This window comes from Hordeum vulgare, chromosome 6H, assembly GCF_904849725.1.
Source record: "Hordeum vulgare subsp. vulgare chromosome 6H, MorexV3_pseudomolecules_assembly, whole genome shotgun sequence".
Classification (NCBI taxonomy): Eukaryota; Viridiplantae; Streptophyta; class Magnoliopsida; order Poales; family Poaceae; genus Hordeum; species Hordeum vulgare.
The window spans coordinates 279,797,856-279,812,515 of NC_058523.1; positions in this window are offsets into that span (position 1 = coordinate 279,797,856).

Consider the following 14,660-nt stretch of genomic DNA (forward strand, 5'->3'; position numbering starts at 1 on the left):
CCATCAAGGTCTTGTAGTGCAACCCAAATCAGGGTTTGGAAATAAAGGGAAATAAGAAAAAGGATTTTGACAATATTGAAGTTATGAAAAACATGGTTTTAATAATACACAATCAAGCATACAAGCATACAATGACAACCATGGCACTCACATCAATGGTTTTGGAAAAGTTTTAATAAACTCATTTTTTTTTTTGAATTATAGTGAAAGTGAAGTGAAAACACGGTGTGACAAGAACCCCATTCTTAAATTAACGGAATTACACCGGGTTTTTATCAATAGTGAGAAACGAGTTGTTTTCCTGTCACACCCTTGTCTAATATCTTTCGATGGACCAGGTGTCAGAGGAGGGCTCGCTACCCGCAGAGCTTGCGGAGAGTGGGAACACGTCCCATAATACCCCTCCTCGGGCCGGACGAGGTTATGTCCCATTAGGCCCCACCGACCACTACCGAGGTGGCGATGGTCTAGGTGGATACATCAAATGCCGAGGATCGGGAGGTCCCGACCGAAGTTGATACACCAGCGTCCAACGACCGAGAGGTCCTAGCTAGACGAACATATGTTCCATGAAAGTTAGATAAGAAAGCCTCCTCGAGGTCTTCCCAGCTTCGAATGGAGTCTTCGTGTAGGCAGTTTAGTCAATGTCGTGGAGTCTTCGTGTAGGCAGTTCTGGTCCTTTGAGTTTTAGCGCCAAGTATTTTATGGCTAGGAGATCGTCTCCTATGGACATATGGATGTGGAGAACGAAATCTTCTATCCACTCGGCAGGGTCTGTTGTCCCGTCGTACTGTTAAATGTTTAGGGGTTTAAACCTGAAAGCACAATTGCTCCATCAGGTGGTTTTGATAACTGAGCACAACATATGCATCATTGGACTAATGATCTTATCCTAGAATATTTCAGAAAATTTCAAAATATGCATTAGCTAAAGGTTTATGTGGAGATGTCCCTTGATGCAAGAAAGGAATAAGATTGGCTCAAACTTCAAGCAATAAGTCTCTTCATTTTATATTTGTGAGAAATCACTTATGTGTCCATAAGAAAACCAATACTATTAAAAGGGGGTGAGGTATTAAAATGAACTAGTTGCTCAAGAGCTCGGAGATAACCACCAAAAATACTCAGTCAAGTTTCCACATAAAACTTCTGCCCAAAACCACATATCCAAAATCGATGCCACTAAGTTTTCAGATTTGGCCCTACCGATTTTCAACCCACATAGAACCCTATCCAAACCTACCATTTCGGTACAATCGATTCTGCAGAAGTGCTACAGAGTTCAGGTGACCAACTTTCTGTTGCCTCGGTACACAAAATCAGAATTTCCGAGTTTGGGTATCGGTGTCACCGAGTTGGGCCATCTAACCGTTAGCCACCTTTTCAGTTCCAACAAGTTGTATATATTTGTCTCATCGAGATTCAAAAGTTGCTTCCTTTTGTGCAAGTCGGTACCACCGAGTTTATGAATTTGGTTTCACCGAGTTGGTCACTTTAGGTGTAACGGTTAGATTTTGAGTCCTGCCTATATATACCCCTCCACCTACCTCTTGTTCATAGAGGAAGCACTCACAACACACACTTCATTGCCAGAACTATTTTTCTGGGAGAGAGCCACCTACTCATGTGTTGAGATCAAGATATTCCAATCCATCCATTTGAAACTTGATCTCTAGCAACCCCAAGTTGCATTCCACCAAATCAATCTCTCCTACCCTTGCCTATTTTGGGAGATAATGATTGAGGGTTGAGGAGATTATCCTTCGAAGTACAAGAGCAAGGAGTTCATTGTTCTACCACATCTATTACATTTTGCAGGGTGGTGCCTCCTAGATTCGTTAGGTGTCGCCCGGGAGCCTCCTATTTCATGTTGTGGTGTTGAACCAAGATGTTTGTCAGGGAAAGGAGATCGCCTACTTCATCAAGATCGACCGTGAGTAAGGCTAGTACTATGTGGACGGAAGACGTGGTGGAATAGACAAGGCCGCTTTTTCATGGCCCATTGTGGGTGGAGCCCTCCGTGGACTCTCGCACTTGTTCTGCTCCATGGTTTGAAGTCCCCACTAACATGGACGTACGATAACGCCACCTATTAGAACCATGACAAAAATTGTCGTGTAAACCTCTTGCGTTTGATCTCCCTGCCTTACTCCCTTTACTTTACACTTGCATGTTTTACATTCTGCTGCTATATTCTTAGATGTGCATGTGTAGGGTGTACTTGACTTGCCATATTTGCTAAAACTTTCCCACAACAAAAACTGGGAAAAGGCTAAGTTTTTATTGGTCAAGTAGTCTAATCACCCCCTCTAGATATACTTTCGATCCTACAATTGGTATTAGAGCTTTGGTCTCCATTGCATTGGTTTCACAACCTAGGAGAATACGACGTCTATTGAGGGAAGTTATCAGCATAGAGGTCCATATTTTGATGGCACTAATTTTGCTAGTCAGAAGCATAACATGAAAATGCATATTTTTGGTTATAATCCTTCCGTATGGGCTGTTATTCGTGTTGGTGTGCAAGGTGACTTCTTCGGAGAAGGGTGTGAATCGGATCGTGATGCGACAGCGGAAGAACAGAAGATTTGCAATTCAATGCACAAGCCTGCGACATCATCTTCAACTGCCTATGCCCCGAAGAATTCAACAAAATCAACCTCCTTGAGAATGCAAAAGAAATTTTGGATACTTTGGCTAATATGCACGAAGGTACTGATTCTCTCAGGGAATCCAATTTGGATGTGCTTCAAAGTCAACTTGACAAGTTCAAGATGAAGGATGGTATAGGAGTCGCTAAAATGTACTCTAGGCTAGTTCTCATCACAAATGAGATTGCCGGCTTAGGAAGCGAAGATATGACTAACAAATTCATCATCAAGAAGATTGTCACAGCTCTAGATGGAAAATATGACACCATGTCCACATTGATTCAAATGATGCCGAACTACAAAGATCTCAAGACAATAGAAGTCATTGGTAGGATTGTTGCTCATGAGATGTCACTCAAGGACAAAGATGAGTTGCACAACAAGTCAATGGGAGCTCACTATAGGAATTAGCTTCTTTGATGTCTAAATTAGCTAACTATGTCATTATAGAGGAAAACAAGCTAAGCATATAATATTAATGAGCTAACCAAGGTTCTTATGCCATTTTGAGCTTACAATCTCTTTTTGGAGCTAAATTGGCTAATTATGTCATTGTTGGGGAAGCTGACGGCAAAGAGTATATCAAAGACCGCAAAGAGTATATCACACACGGCAAAGAATCTCACTGTCGGCAAAATTTCTGCGTCAGCCTACGACGGCATTGTAGCTTCTTTGCCGTCTGCCTCACCGAAGCGGACGGCAAAGAGCTTTGCCATCAGCTTTCCATGGGAGCAGTCGGCAAGTATGTCGAGATGGCAGCCGGCACGCGTTGCCTTTGTTAGGGGCTAATGGAGGCTTTGTCGTCTGCATCCCCTCTTCTGTGTCGTCTGCCTCCCCCCTCTTCTTTGCCGTCTGCCTCCCCCTATTCTTTGTCGTCTGCCTCCCCGTATTCTTTGCCGTCAGCCTCCACCTCCACCCCCCTCCTTTGTGCCCTCTTCTTTGCCGTCTACCCCCCTGGAAGCATACGACAGAGATACTATATGGCCAGCTGCTGCTGCCCAGGTTGCACAGCTGGGCGCCACGTGGCACCTTTGCCGTCGGTCAGCTGATGGCAAAGAGCCTATATTGTCACATTTTTGTTTATTTTTTCTATTTCACAGCACATATATATGTAATTCATAGCACATATTTGATAAATAGGTCACAACACATATATGCTATACATATAAAGGTCATCAATGTCATTTGTTCATCAACGTACATCCCATATATCAAAAGACCAAACGCATACAAAGTTTCATCCATATATATATACATATAGTTGCACATATATTGTTCATCCATATATACATATACATATAGTTCCACATTGTTCATCATCTCAAATAAAAACGGGAACTAAAGCACTCCAATGCGAGCTTCCATGCATGTAGTACATCCAATCTGCAAAATGGGAATAAGAAAGTTAGAAGAAGAAGAACAACAACATATATATGACAAATAAGCTAAATTGAAGATGAAAGAAAAGAAGCAAGACGAGAACAAGGAGAAGAAAAACAAGAAGGAGGAGGAGGAGGAGGAGGAGGAGGGAAGTAGAAGGAGAAGGAGGAGGAGAAGAAGAAAAAAGAAGAAGAGAAGAAGAAGGAGAAGAAGGAGGAGAATAAGGAGGAGAGAAGAAGAATGAGAAGAAGGAGGGCTCCTTCTCCTTCTTCTCCTCCTTCTCCTTCTTCTTCTCTTCTTCTCCCCCTCCTCCTTCTTCTTCGCCTTCTCCTTCTCCTTCTCTTCTTCTTCTCTTATTCTCATTCTTCTTCCTTCTTTTCATTTCTCCTCTTCTCCTCTTCTTGGAGCTAAATTAGCTAACTATGTCTTTTTGCAACTAAATGGGTAATTGTGTCATTCTAGAGGAAAACAAGCTAAGTATATAATATTAATGAGCTAACCAAGGTTCTTATGGCATTTTGACCTTATTATGTCTTTTAGGAGCTTAATTAGTCATTTTATTGAGCTAACCAAGGTTCTTATGATGTTTTTACCTAACTAAGCTAATTATGTCATTTTGGATGATAATTGGCTAAGTATGTCTTTGTTCGGGAAAATAAGCTAAATTGAAGAAGAAGAGGAGGAGGGAAGAAGAAGGAGAATAAGGAGGGCTCCTTCTCCTCCTTCTCCTTCTTCTCTTCTTATTCTCCTCCTCTTTATTCTCCTTCTCCTTGTCTTCTCTTTCTCTTCTTCTTTTTGTTCTTACTTTTCATTTCTCCTCTTCTTGGAGCTAAATTAGCTAACTATGCCATTATAGAGGAAAACAAGCTAAGTATATAATATTAATGAGCTAACCAAGGTTCTTATGCCATTTTGAGCTTATAATGTCTTTTTGGAGCTAAATTGGCTAATTATGTCATTTTTGGGGAAGCGGACGGCAAAGAGTATATCATAGACGGCAAAGAGTATATCACAGACAGCAAAGAAGCTCACTGTCGGCAAAATTTCTGCGTCAGCCTACGACGACATTGTAGCTTCTTTGTCGTCTGCCTCACGGAAGCAGACGGCAAAGAGCTTTGCCGTCAGCTTTCCACGGGAGCAGTTGGCAAATATGTCGAGATGGCAGCCGGCAGGCGTTGTCTCCGTTAGGGGCTAAGGGAGGCTTTGCCATCTGCCTCCCCTCTTCTGTGCCGTCTGCCTCCCCTCTCTTCTTTGCCGTCTGCCTCCCCCTCTTCCTCCCCCTCTTCTTTGTCGTCTGCCTCCCCCTATTCTTTGATGTCAGCATCCAACTCCTCCCCTTCCTCTGCGCCCTCTTCTTTGCTGTCTGCCCCGCCTGGAAGCAGACGACAAAGATACTATATGGTCAGCTGCTGCTGCCCAGGTTGCACAGCTGGGCGCCACGTGGCACCTTTGCCATCGGTCAGCTGATGGCAAAGGCCTTTGCCATCAGCTAGCAGATGGCAAAGAGCCTATATTGTCACATTTTTTTATTTTTTCTAATTCAGAGCACATATATATATAATTCATAGCACATATATGATAAATAGGTCACAACACATATATGATATACATATAAAGCTCATCAATGCCATTTGTTAATCAGCGTACATCCCATATATCAAAAGAACCAACACATACAAAGTTTCATCCATATATACATACATATAGTTGCACATACATTGTTCATCCATATATACATATACATATAGTTCCACATTGTTCATCAACTCAAATAAAAACGGGAACTAAAGCACCCCAATGCCAGCTTCCATGCATGTAGTACATCCAATCTGCAAAATGGGAATAAGAAAGTTAGAAGAAGAACAACAACAACATATATATGACAAATAAGATAAATTGAAGAAGAAAGAGAAGAAGCAAGAAGAGAACAAGGAGAAGAAAACCAAGAAGGAGGAGGAGGAGGACGAGGAGGGGAAGTAGAAGGAGAAGGAGGAGGAGAAGAAGAAAAAATAAGAAGAGAAGAAGAAGGAGAAGGAGGAGAAGAAGGAGGGGAGAAGAAGAAGGAGAAGAAGGAGGTCTCCTTCTTCTCCTCGTTCTCATTCTTCTTCTCCTCCTCCTTCTTCTTCTTCTCCTTCACCTTCTTTGTCGTCTGCCTCCCCCTCTGCCTCCCCCTCTTCTTTGCCGTCTGCCTCCCCCTATTCTTTGACGTCAGCCTCCACCTCCTCCCCCCTCCTCTATGCTCTCTTCTTTGCCGTCTGCCCCCCCCCTGGAAGCAGACGACAAAGATACTATATGGCCAGCTGTTGCTGCCCAGGTTGCACAGCTGGGCGCCACGTGGCACCTTTGTTGTCGGTCAGCTGATGGCAAAGGCCTTTGCCATCAGCTGGCAGACGACAAAGAGCCTATATTGTCACATTTTTGTTTATTTTTTCTATTTCACAGCACATATATATATAATTCATAGCACATATATGATAAATAGGTCACAACAGATATATGATATACATATAAAGCTCATCAATGCCATTTGTCGATCAACGTACATCCCATATATCCAAAGAACCAACACATACAAAGTGTAATCCATATATACATACATATAGTTGCACATATATTGTTCATCCATATATACAAATACATATAGTTCCACATTGTTCATCAACTCAAATAAAAACGGGAACTAAAGCACTCCAATGCCAGCTTCCATGCATGTAGTACATCCAATCTGCAAAATATGTATGACAACATAAAGTTAGAAGAAGAAGAACAACAACATATGTATGACAAATAAGCTAAATTGAAGAAGAAAGAGAAGAAGCAAGAAGAGAACAATGAGAAGAAAAACAAGAAGGAGGAGGAGGAGGAGGGGAAGTAGAAGGAGAAGGAGGAGGAGAAGAAGAAAAAATAAGAAGAGAAGAAGAAGTTGAAGAAGGAGGAGAAGAAGGAGGAGAGAAGAAGAAGGAGAAGAAGGAGGGCTCCTTCTCCTTCTTCTCCTCCTTCTCCTTCTTCTTCTCTTCTTCTCCTCCTCCTTCTTCTTCTTCTCCTTCTCCTTCTCCTTCTCATCTTCTTCTCTTCTTCTTCTTCTTCTTCCTTCTTTTCATTTCTCCTCTTCTCCTCTTCTTGGAGCTAAATTAGCTAACTATGTCATTATAGAGGAAAACAAGCTAAGTATATAATATTAATGAGCTAACCAAGGTTCTTATGCCATTTTGAGGTTATTATGTCTTTTAGGAGCTTAATTAGTCATTTTATTGAGCTAACCAAGGTTCTTATGATGTTTTTACCTAGCTAAGCTAATTATGTCATTTTGGATGATAATTGGCTAAGTATGTCTTTGTTGGGGACAATAAGCTAAATTGAAGAAGAAGAGGAGAAGGAGGGAAGAAGAAGGAGAATAAGGAGGGCTCCTTCTCCTTCTTCTCTTCTTCTTCTCCTCCTCCTTCTTCTTCTTCTCCTTCTCTTCTCTTTCTCTTCTTATTTTTGTTCTTACTTTTCATTTCTCCTCTTCTCCTCTTCTTGGAGCTAAATTAGCTAACTATGTCATTATAGAGGAAAACAAGCTAAGTATATAATATTAATGAGCTAACCAAGGTTCTTATGCCATTTTGAGCTTATAATGTCTTTTTGGAGCTAAATTGGCTAATTATGTCATTGTTGGAGAAGCTGACGGCAAAGAGTATATCACAGACGGCAAAGAATCTCACTGTTGGCAAAATTTCTGCGTCAGCCTACGACGACATTGTAGCTTCTTTGCCCTCTGCCTCACGGAAGCGGACGGCAAAGAGCTTTGCCGTCAGATTTCCATAGGAGCAGTCGGCAAATATGTCGAGATGGCAGCCGGGAGGCGTTGTCTCCTTTAGGGGCTAACGGAGGCTTTGCCATCTGCCTCCCCTCTTTTATGTCGTCTGCCTCCCCCCTTTTCTTTGTCGTCTGCCTCCCCCTCTGCCTCCCCCTCTTCTTTGCCGTCTGCCTCCCCCTAATCTTTGACGTCAGCCTCCAACTCCTCACCCTCCTCTGTGCCCTCTTCTTTGCCATCTGCCCCCTGGAAGCAGATGACAAAGATACTATATGGCCAGCTGCTGCTGCCCAGGTTGCACAGCTGGGCGCCACGTGGCACCTTTGTCGTCGGTCAGCTGATGGCAAAGGCCTTTGCCATCAGCTGGCAGACGGCAAAGAGCATATATTGTCACATTTTTGTTTATTTTTTCTATTTCACATCACATATATATATATATAATTCATAGCACATATATGATAAATAGGTCATAACACATATATGATATACATATAAAGCTCATCAATGCCATTTGTTAATCAACGTACATCCCATATATCAAAAGAACCAACACATACAAAGTTTCATCCATATATACATACATATAGTTGCACATATATTGTTCATCCATATATACATATACATATAGTTCCACATTGTTCATCCACTCAAATAAAAACAGGAACTAAAGCACTCCAATGCCAGCTTCCATGCATGTAGTACATCCAATCTGCAAAATGGGAATAAGAAAGTTAGAAGAAGAACAACAACAACATATATATGACAAATAAGATAAATTGAAGAAGAAATAGAAGAAGCAAGAAGAGAACAAGGAGAAGAAAACCAAGAAGGAGGAGGAGGAGGAGGAGGGGAAGTAGAAGGAGAAGGAGGAGGAGAAGAAGAAAAAAGAAGAAGAGAATAAGAAGGAGAAGAAGGAGGAGAAGAAGGAGGAGAGAAGAAGAAGGAGAAGAAGGAGGGTCCTTCTCCTTCTTCTCCTCGTTCTCATTCTTCTTCTCTTCTTCTCCTCCTCCTTCTTCTTCTTCTCCTTCACCTTCTCCTTCTCTTCTTCTTCTCTTCTTCTTCTTCTTCTTCCTTCTTTTCATTTCTCCTCTTCTCCTCTTCTTGGAGCTAAATTAGCTAACTATGTCTTTTTGCAGCTAAATGGGCTAATTATGTCATTCTAGAGCAAAACAAGCTAAGTATATAATATTAATGAGCTAACCAAGGTTCTTATGCCATTTTGAGCTTATTATGTCTTTTAGGAGCTTAATTAGTCATTTTATTGAGCTAACCAAGGTTCTTATGATGTTTTTACCTAACTAAGCTAAGTATGTCATTTTGGATGATAATTGGCTAAGTATGTCTTTGTTGGTAAAATAAGCTAAATTGAAGAAGAAGAGGAGAAGGAGGGAAGAAGAAAGAGAATAAGGAGGGCTCCTTCTCCTCCTTCTCCTTCTTCTCTTCTTCTTCTCCTCCTCCTTCTTCTCCTTCTCCTTCTCTTCTCTTTCTCTTCTTCTTTTTGTTCTTACTTTTCATTTCTCCTCTTCTCCTCTTCTTGGAGCTAAATTAGCTAACTATGTCATTATAGAGGAAAACAAGCTAAGTATATAATATTAATGAGCTGACCAAGGTTCTTCTACCATTTTGAGCTTATAATGTCTTTTTGGAGCTAAATTGGCTAATTATGTCATTGTTGGGGAAGCTGACGGCAAAGTGTATATCACAGACGGCAAAGAATCTCATTGTCGGCAAAATTTCTGCGTCAGCTTACGACGACATTGTAGCTTCTTTGCCACCTGCCTCACCGAAGCGGACGGCAAAGAGCTTTGCCGTCAGCTTTCCATAGGAGCAGTCAGCAAATATGTCGAGATGGCAGCCGACAGGCATTGTCTCTGTTAGGGGCTAACGGAGGCTTTGCCATCTGCCTCCCCTCTTCTGTGTCGTCTGCCTCCGCCTCTTCTTTATCGTCTGCCTCCCCCTCTGCCTCCCCCTCTTATTTGCCGTCTGCCTCCCCCTATTCTTTGACGTCAGCATCCACCTCCTCCCCCCTCCTCTGTGCCCTCTTCTTTGTTGTCTGCCCCCCCCCCTGGAAGCAGACGACAAAGATACTATATGGCCAGCTGCTGCTGCCCAAGTTGCACAGCTGGGCGCCACGTGGCACCTTTGCCGTCGGTCAGCTGATGGCAAATGCCTTTGCTATCAGCTGGCAGACGGCAAAGAGCATATATTGTCACATTTTTGTTTATTTTTTCTATTTCACAGCACATATATATAAAATTCATAGCACATATATGATAAATAGGTCAAAACACATATATGATATACATATAAAGCTCATCAATGCCATTTGTTAATCAACGTACATCCCATATATCAAAAGAACCAACACATACAAAGTTTCATCCATATATACATACATATAGTTGCACATACATGGTTCATCCATATATACATATACATATAGTTCCACATTGTTCATCAACTCAAATAAAAATGGGAACAAAAGCACTCCAATGCCAGCTTCCATGCATGTAGTACATCCAATCTGCAAAATGGGAATAAGAAAGTTAGAAGAAGAACAACAACAACATATATATGACAAATAAGCTAAACTGAAGAATAAAGAGAAGAAGCAAGAAGAGAACAAGGAGAAGAAAAACAAGGAGGAGGAGGAGGAGGAGGGGAAGTAGAACGAGAAGGAGGAAGAGAAGAAGAAAAAAGAAGAAGAGAAGAAGAAGGAGAAGAAGGAGGAGAAGAAGGAGGAGAGAAGAAGAAGGAGAAAAAGGAGGGCTCCTTCTCCTTCTTCTCCTCCTTCTCCTTCTTCTTCTCTTCTTCTCCTCCTCCTTCTTCTTCTTCTCTTTCACCTTCTCCTTCTCTTCTTCTTCTCTTCTTCCTCTTCTTCTTCTTCCTTATTTTCATTTCTCCTCTTCTCCTCTTCTTGGAGCTAAATTAGCTAACTATGTCTTTTTGCAGCTAAATGGGCTAATTATGTCATTCTAGAGGAAAACAAGCTAAGTATATAATATTAATGAGCTAACCAAGGTTCTTATGCCATTTTGAGCTTATTATGTCTTTTAGGAGCTTAATTAGTCATTTTATTGAGCTAACCAAGGTTCTTATGATGTGTTTAGCTAACTAAGCTAATTATGTCATTTTGGATGATAATTGGCTAAGTATGTCTTTGTTCGGGAAAATAAGCTATATTGAAGAAGAAGCGGAGAAGAAGGAGTGAAGAACAAGGAGAATAAGGAGGACTCCTTCTCCTTCTTCTCTTCTTCTCCTCCTCCACCTTCTTCTCCTTCTCCTTCTCTTCTTCTCTTCTTCTTCTCCTACTCCTTCTTCTCCTTCTCCTTCTTCTCTTCTCTTCTCCTCCTCCTTCTTCTCCTTCTCCTTCTCTTCTCTTTCTCTTCTTCTTTTTTTTTTCTTCCTTTTCATTTCTCCTCTTCTCCTCTTCTTGGAGATAAATTAGCTAACTTTGTCATTATAGAGGAAAACAAGCTAAGTATATAATATTAATGAGCTAACCAAGGTTCTTATGCCATTTTGGTCTTATAATGTCTTTTTGGAGCTAAATTGGCTAATTATGACATTGTTGGGGAAATTAAGGCGAGGAGAATCTGAAAGAGGAGAAGAAATAGGGGGAGGAGAAGAATAAGAAGATATAAATAACAAGGAGGAGAAGGAGGAGGAGGGGAAAAGGACTAGAAGGTCCTTGGCCTTCTCCTCTTCTCCTCCTCCTCCTTCTCCTTCTTCTCTTCTTCTTCTTCTTTTTTTTCATTTTTCTTATTTCTTCTCCTCTTCTCCTCTTCTTGGAGCTAAATTAGCTAACTATGTATTCTTGGAGCTAAATGGGCTAATTATCCGATTTTAGATGAAAACAAGTTAAGTATATAATATTAATGAGCTAACCAAGGTTCTTATGCCATTTTGAGGTTATTATGGCATTCTGGAGCTAAATGGGCTAATTATGTCATTCTTGGGGAAATTAAGGCAAGGAGAATATGAAAGAGGAGAAGAAAGAGGAGGAGGAGGAGAAGAAGAAGAAATAAAGAAGAAGGAGGAGAAGGAGGAGTAGGAGGAGAAGGACTAGAAGGTCCTTGGCCTTCTCCTCCTTCTCCCCCTCCTCCTCCTCCTCCTTCTCCTTCTTCTCCTCCTCCTTCTTCTCCTTCTCCTTCTCTTCTCTTTCTCTTCTTCTTTTTGTTCTTCCTTTTCATTTCTCCTCTTCTCCTCTTCTTGGAGCTAAATTATATAACTATGTCATTATAGAGGAAAACAAGCTAAGTATATAATATTAATGAGTTAACCAAGGTTCTTATGCCATTTTGAGCTTATAATGTCTTTTTGGGGCTAAACTAACTAATTATGTCATTGTTGGAGAAATTAAGGCAAGTAGAATATGAAAGAGGAGAATAAAGAGGAGGAGAAGAAGAAGAAGAAGAAATAAAGAAGAAGAAGGAGGAGGAGGAGGAGAAGGACTAGAAGGTCCTTGGCCTTCTCCTCCTCTTCCTCCACCTCCTTCTCCTCCTCCTCCTCCTCCTCCTCCTTCTCCTTCTTCTCTTCTTCTTCTTCTTCTTCTTCTTTCTTTTTATTTTTCCTATTTCTTCTCCTCTTCTCCTCTTCTTGGAGCTAAATTAGCTAAGTATGTATTTTTGGAGCTAAATGGGCTAACTATCCCATTTTAGAGCAAAACAAGCTAAGTATGTAATATTAATGAGCTAACCAAGGTTCTTCTGCCATTTTGAGGTTATTATGGCATTCTGGAGCTAAATGGGCTAATTATGTCATTGTTGGGGAAATTAAGGCAAGGAGAATATGAAAGAGGAGAAGAAAGAGGAGGAGGAGGAGAAGAAGAAGAAATACAGGAGGAGAAGGAGGAGTAGGAGGAGAAGGACTAGAAGGTCCTTGGCCTTCTCCTCCTTCTCCCCCTCCTCCTCCTCCTCCTCCTTCTCCTTCTTCTCCTCCTCCTTCTTCTCCTTCTCCTTCTCTTCTCTTTCTCTTCTTCTTTTTGTTCTTCCTTTCCATTTCTCCTCTTCTCCTCTTCTTGGAGCTAAATTATCTAACTATGTCATTATAGAGGGAAACAAGCTAAGTATATAATATTAATGAGTTAACCAAGGTTCTTATGCCATTTTGAGCTTATAATGTCTTTTTGGGGCTAAACTGGCTAATTATGTCATTGTTGGGGAAATTAAGGCACGTAGAATATGAAAGAGGAGAATAAATAGGAGGAGAAGAAGAAGAAGAAGAAATAAAGAAAAAGAAGGAGAAGGAGGAGGAGGAGGAGAAGGACTAGAAGGTCCTTGGCCTTCTCCTCCTCCTCCTCCACCTCCTTCTCCTCCTCCTCCTCCTCCTCCTCCTCCTCCTTCTCCTTCTTCTCTTCTTCTTCTTCTTCTTCTTCTTTCTTTTTATTTTTCCTATTTCTTCTCCTCTTCTCCTCTTCTTGGAGCTAAATTAGCTAACTATGTATTTTTGGAGCTAAATGGGCTAATTATCCCATTTTAGAGGAAAACAAGCTAAGTATGTAATATTAATGAGCTAACCAAGGTTCTTATGCCATTTTGAGGTTATTATGGCATTTTGGAGCTAAATGGGCTAATTATGTCATTGTTGGGGAAATTAAGGCAAGGAGAATATGTAAGAGGAGAAGAAAGAGGAGGAGGAGGAGAAGAAGAAGAAATAAAGAAGAAGGAGGAGGAGGAGGAGGAGAAGGACTAGAATGTCCTTGGCCTTCTCCTCCTTCTCCTCCTCCTCCTCCTCCTTCTCCTTCTTCTCCTCCTCCTTCTTCTCCTTCTCCTTCTCTTCTCTTTCTCTTCTTATTTTTGTTCTTCCTTTTCATTTCTCCTCTTGTCCTCTTCGTGGAGCTAAATTAGCTAACTATGTCTTTGTGGAGCTAAATGGGCTAATTATGTCATTGTTAGGGAAATTAAGTTAAGGAGAATATGAAAGAGGAGAAGAGAAACTTACCGTAGTGGTCATCAAGGAGGAGAAACACCTGGAGAAGGGTCGTGCGATGCCGCTCGGGAGTTATTCTGTAGAATAGGTATTTAGCAATGTCTCAGTTAGCATGATGACACTCAATTACTAATACTAGTTTATAGTGAAACTCACCGTGCCAATCGAAGAGAAGACGGGCATCGGCGGATGGACTTGACCGCTCTTCTCGCACAGACCGTGAAGAGTGGGTCGTATTAGTTAGTTATGAAATAGACATTACAAACATGATTTGTCCAATGTGAAAAAAAAACTTACCACAAAAAGCTCGTACAGGGCCCGTTGACCCGCCTCATTCTGGGACCTTGAGACCAAAGATTTTTAATTTTTCAAGACTCGCTCCCCTCTTTAGATTCGCTGCATACCCATCGGGGAACATCAAGTGCATTTTGACCCACAAGATAATTTCTCTCATAGCTGGCCTTCCAAGGTTCAACCAGGCCTTTGGCTTCGACCACTTCTGCTTTCTTTTGCCTTCTCGCATGTTTTGTAACGGTCTATGACATAGTGTCTCTTGATCGACTCTAGCCTTAGTATTATCCTTTGTCTTCCCATCTATGTTGAACATTGTACCAAAAATAGCCTCTCTGATATTATTTTCAGTGTGCATCATGTAGATATTGTGTGGAAGAAGGAGGTCTTTAAAGTAAGGCAGATCCTAGAAGCATGGCTTGTGAGTCCAGGCGTGTTTTGAATTATACCCCTTGAAATACCCTGGACGCTCTGGATCAGGCTCGAGGGCGTTTAACTGATCCAGGATCTGTTGGCCTCTGAACGCAGGTGGTGCCAAGTTTTTGACAACTTTACCTTTGTTAAAGTTCTTCTTGTCTTTTCTGAACTCATGGTCAGGATCCAGGAACTGT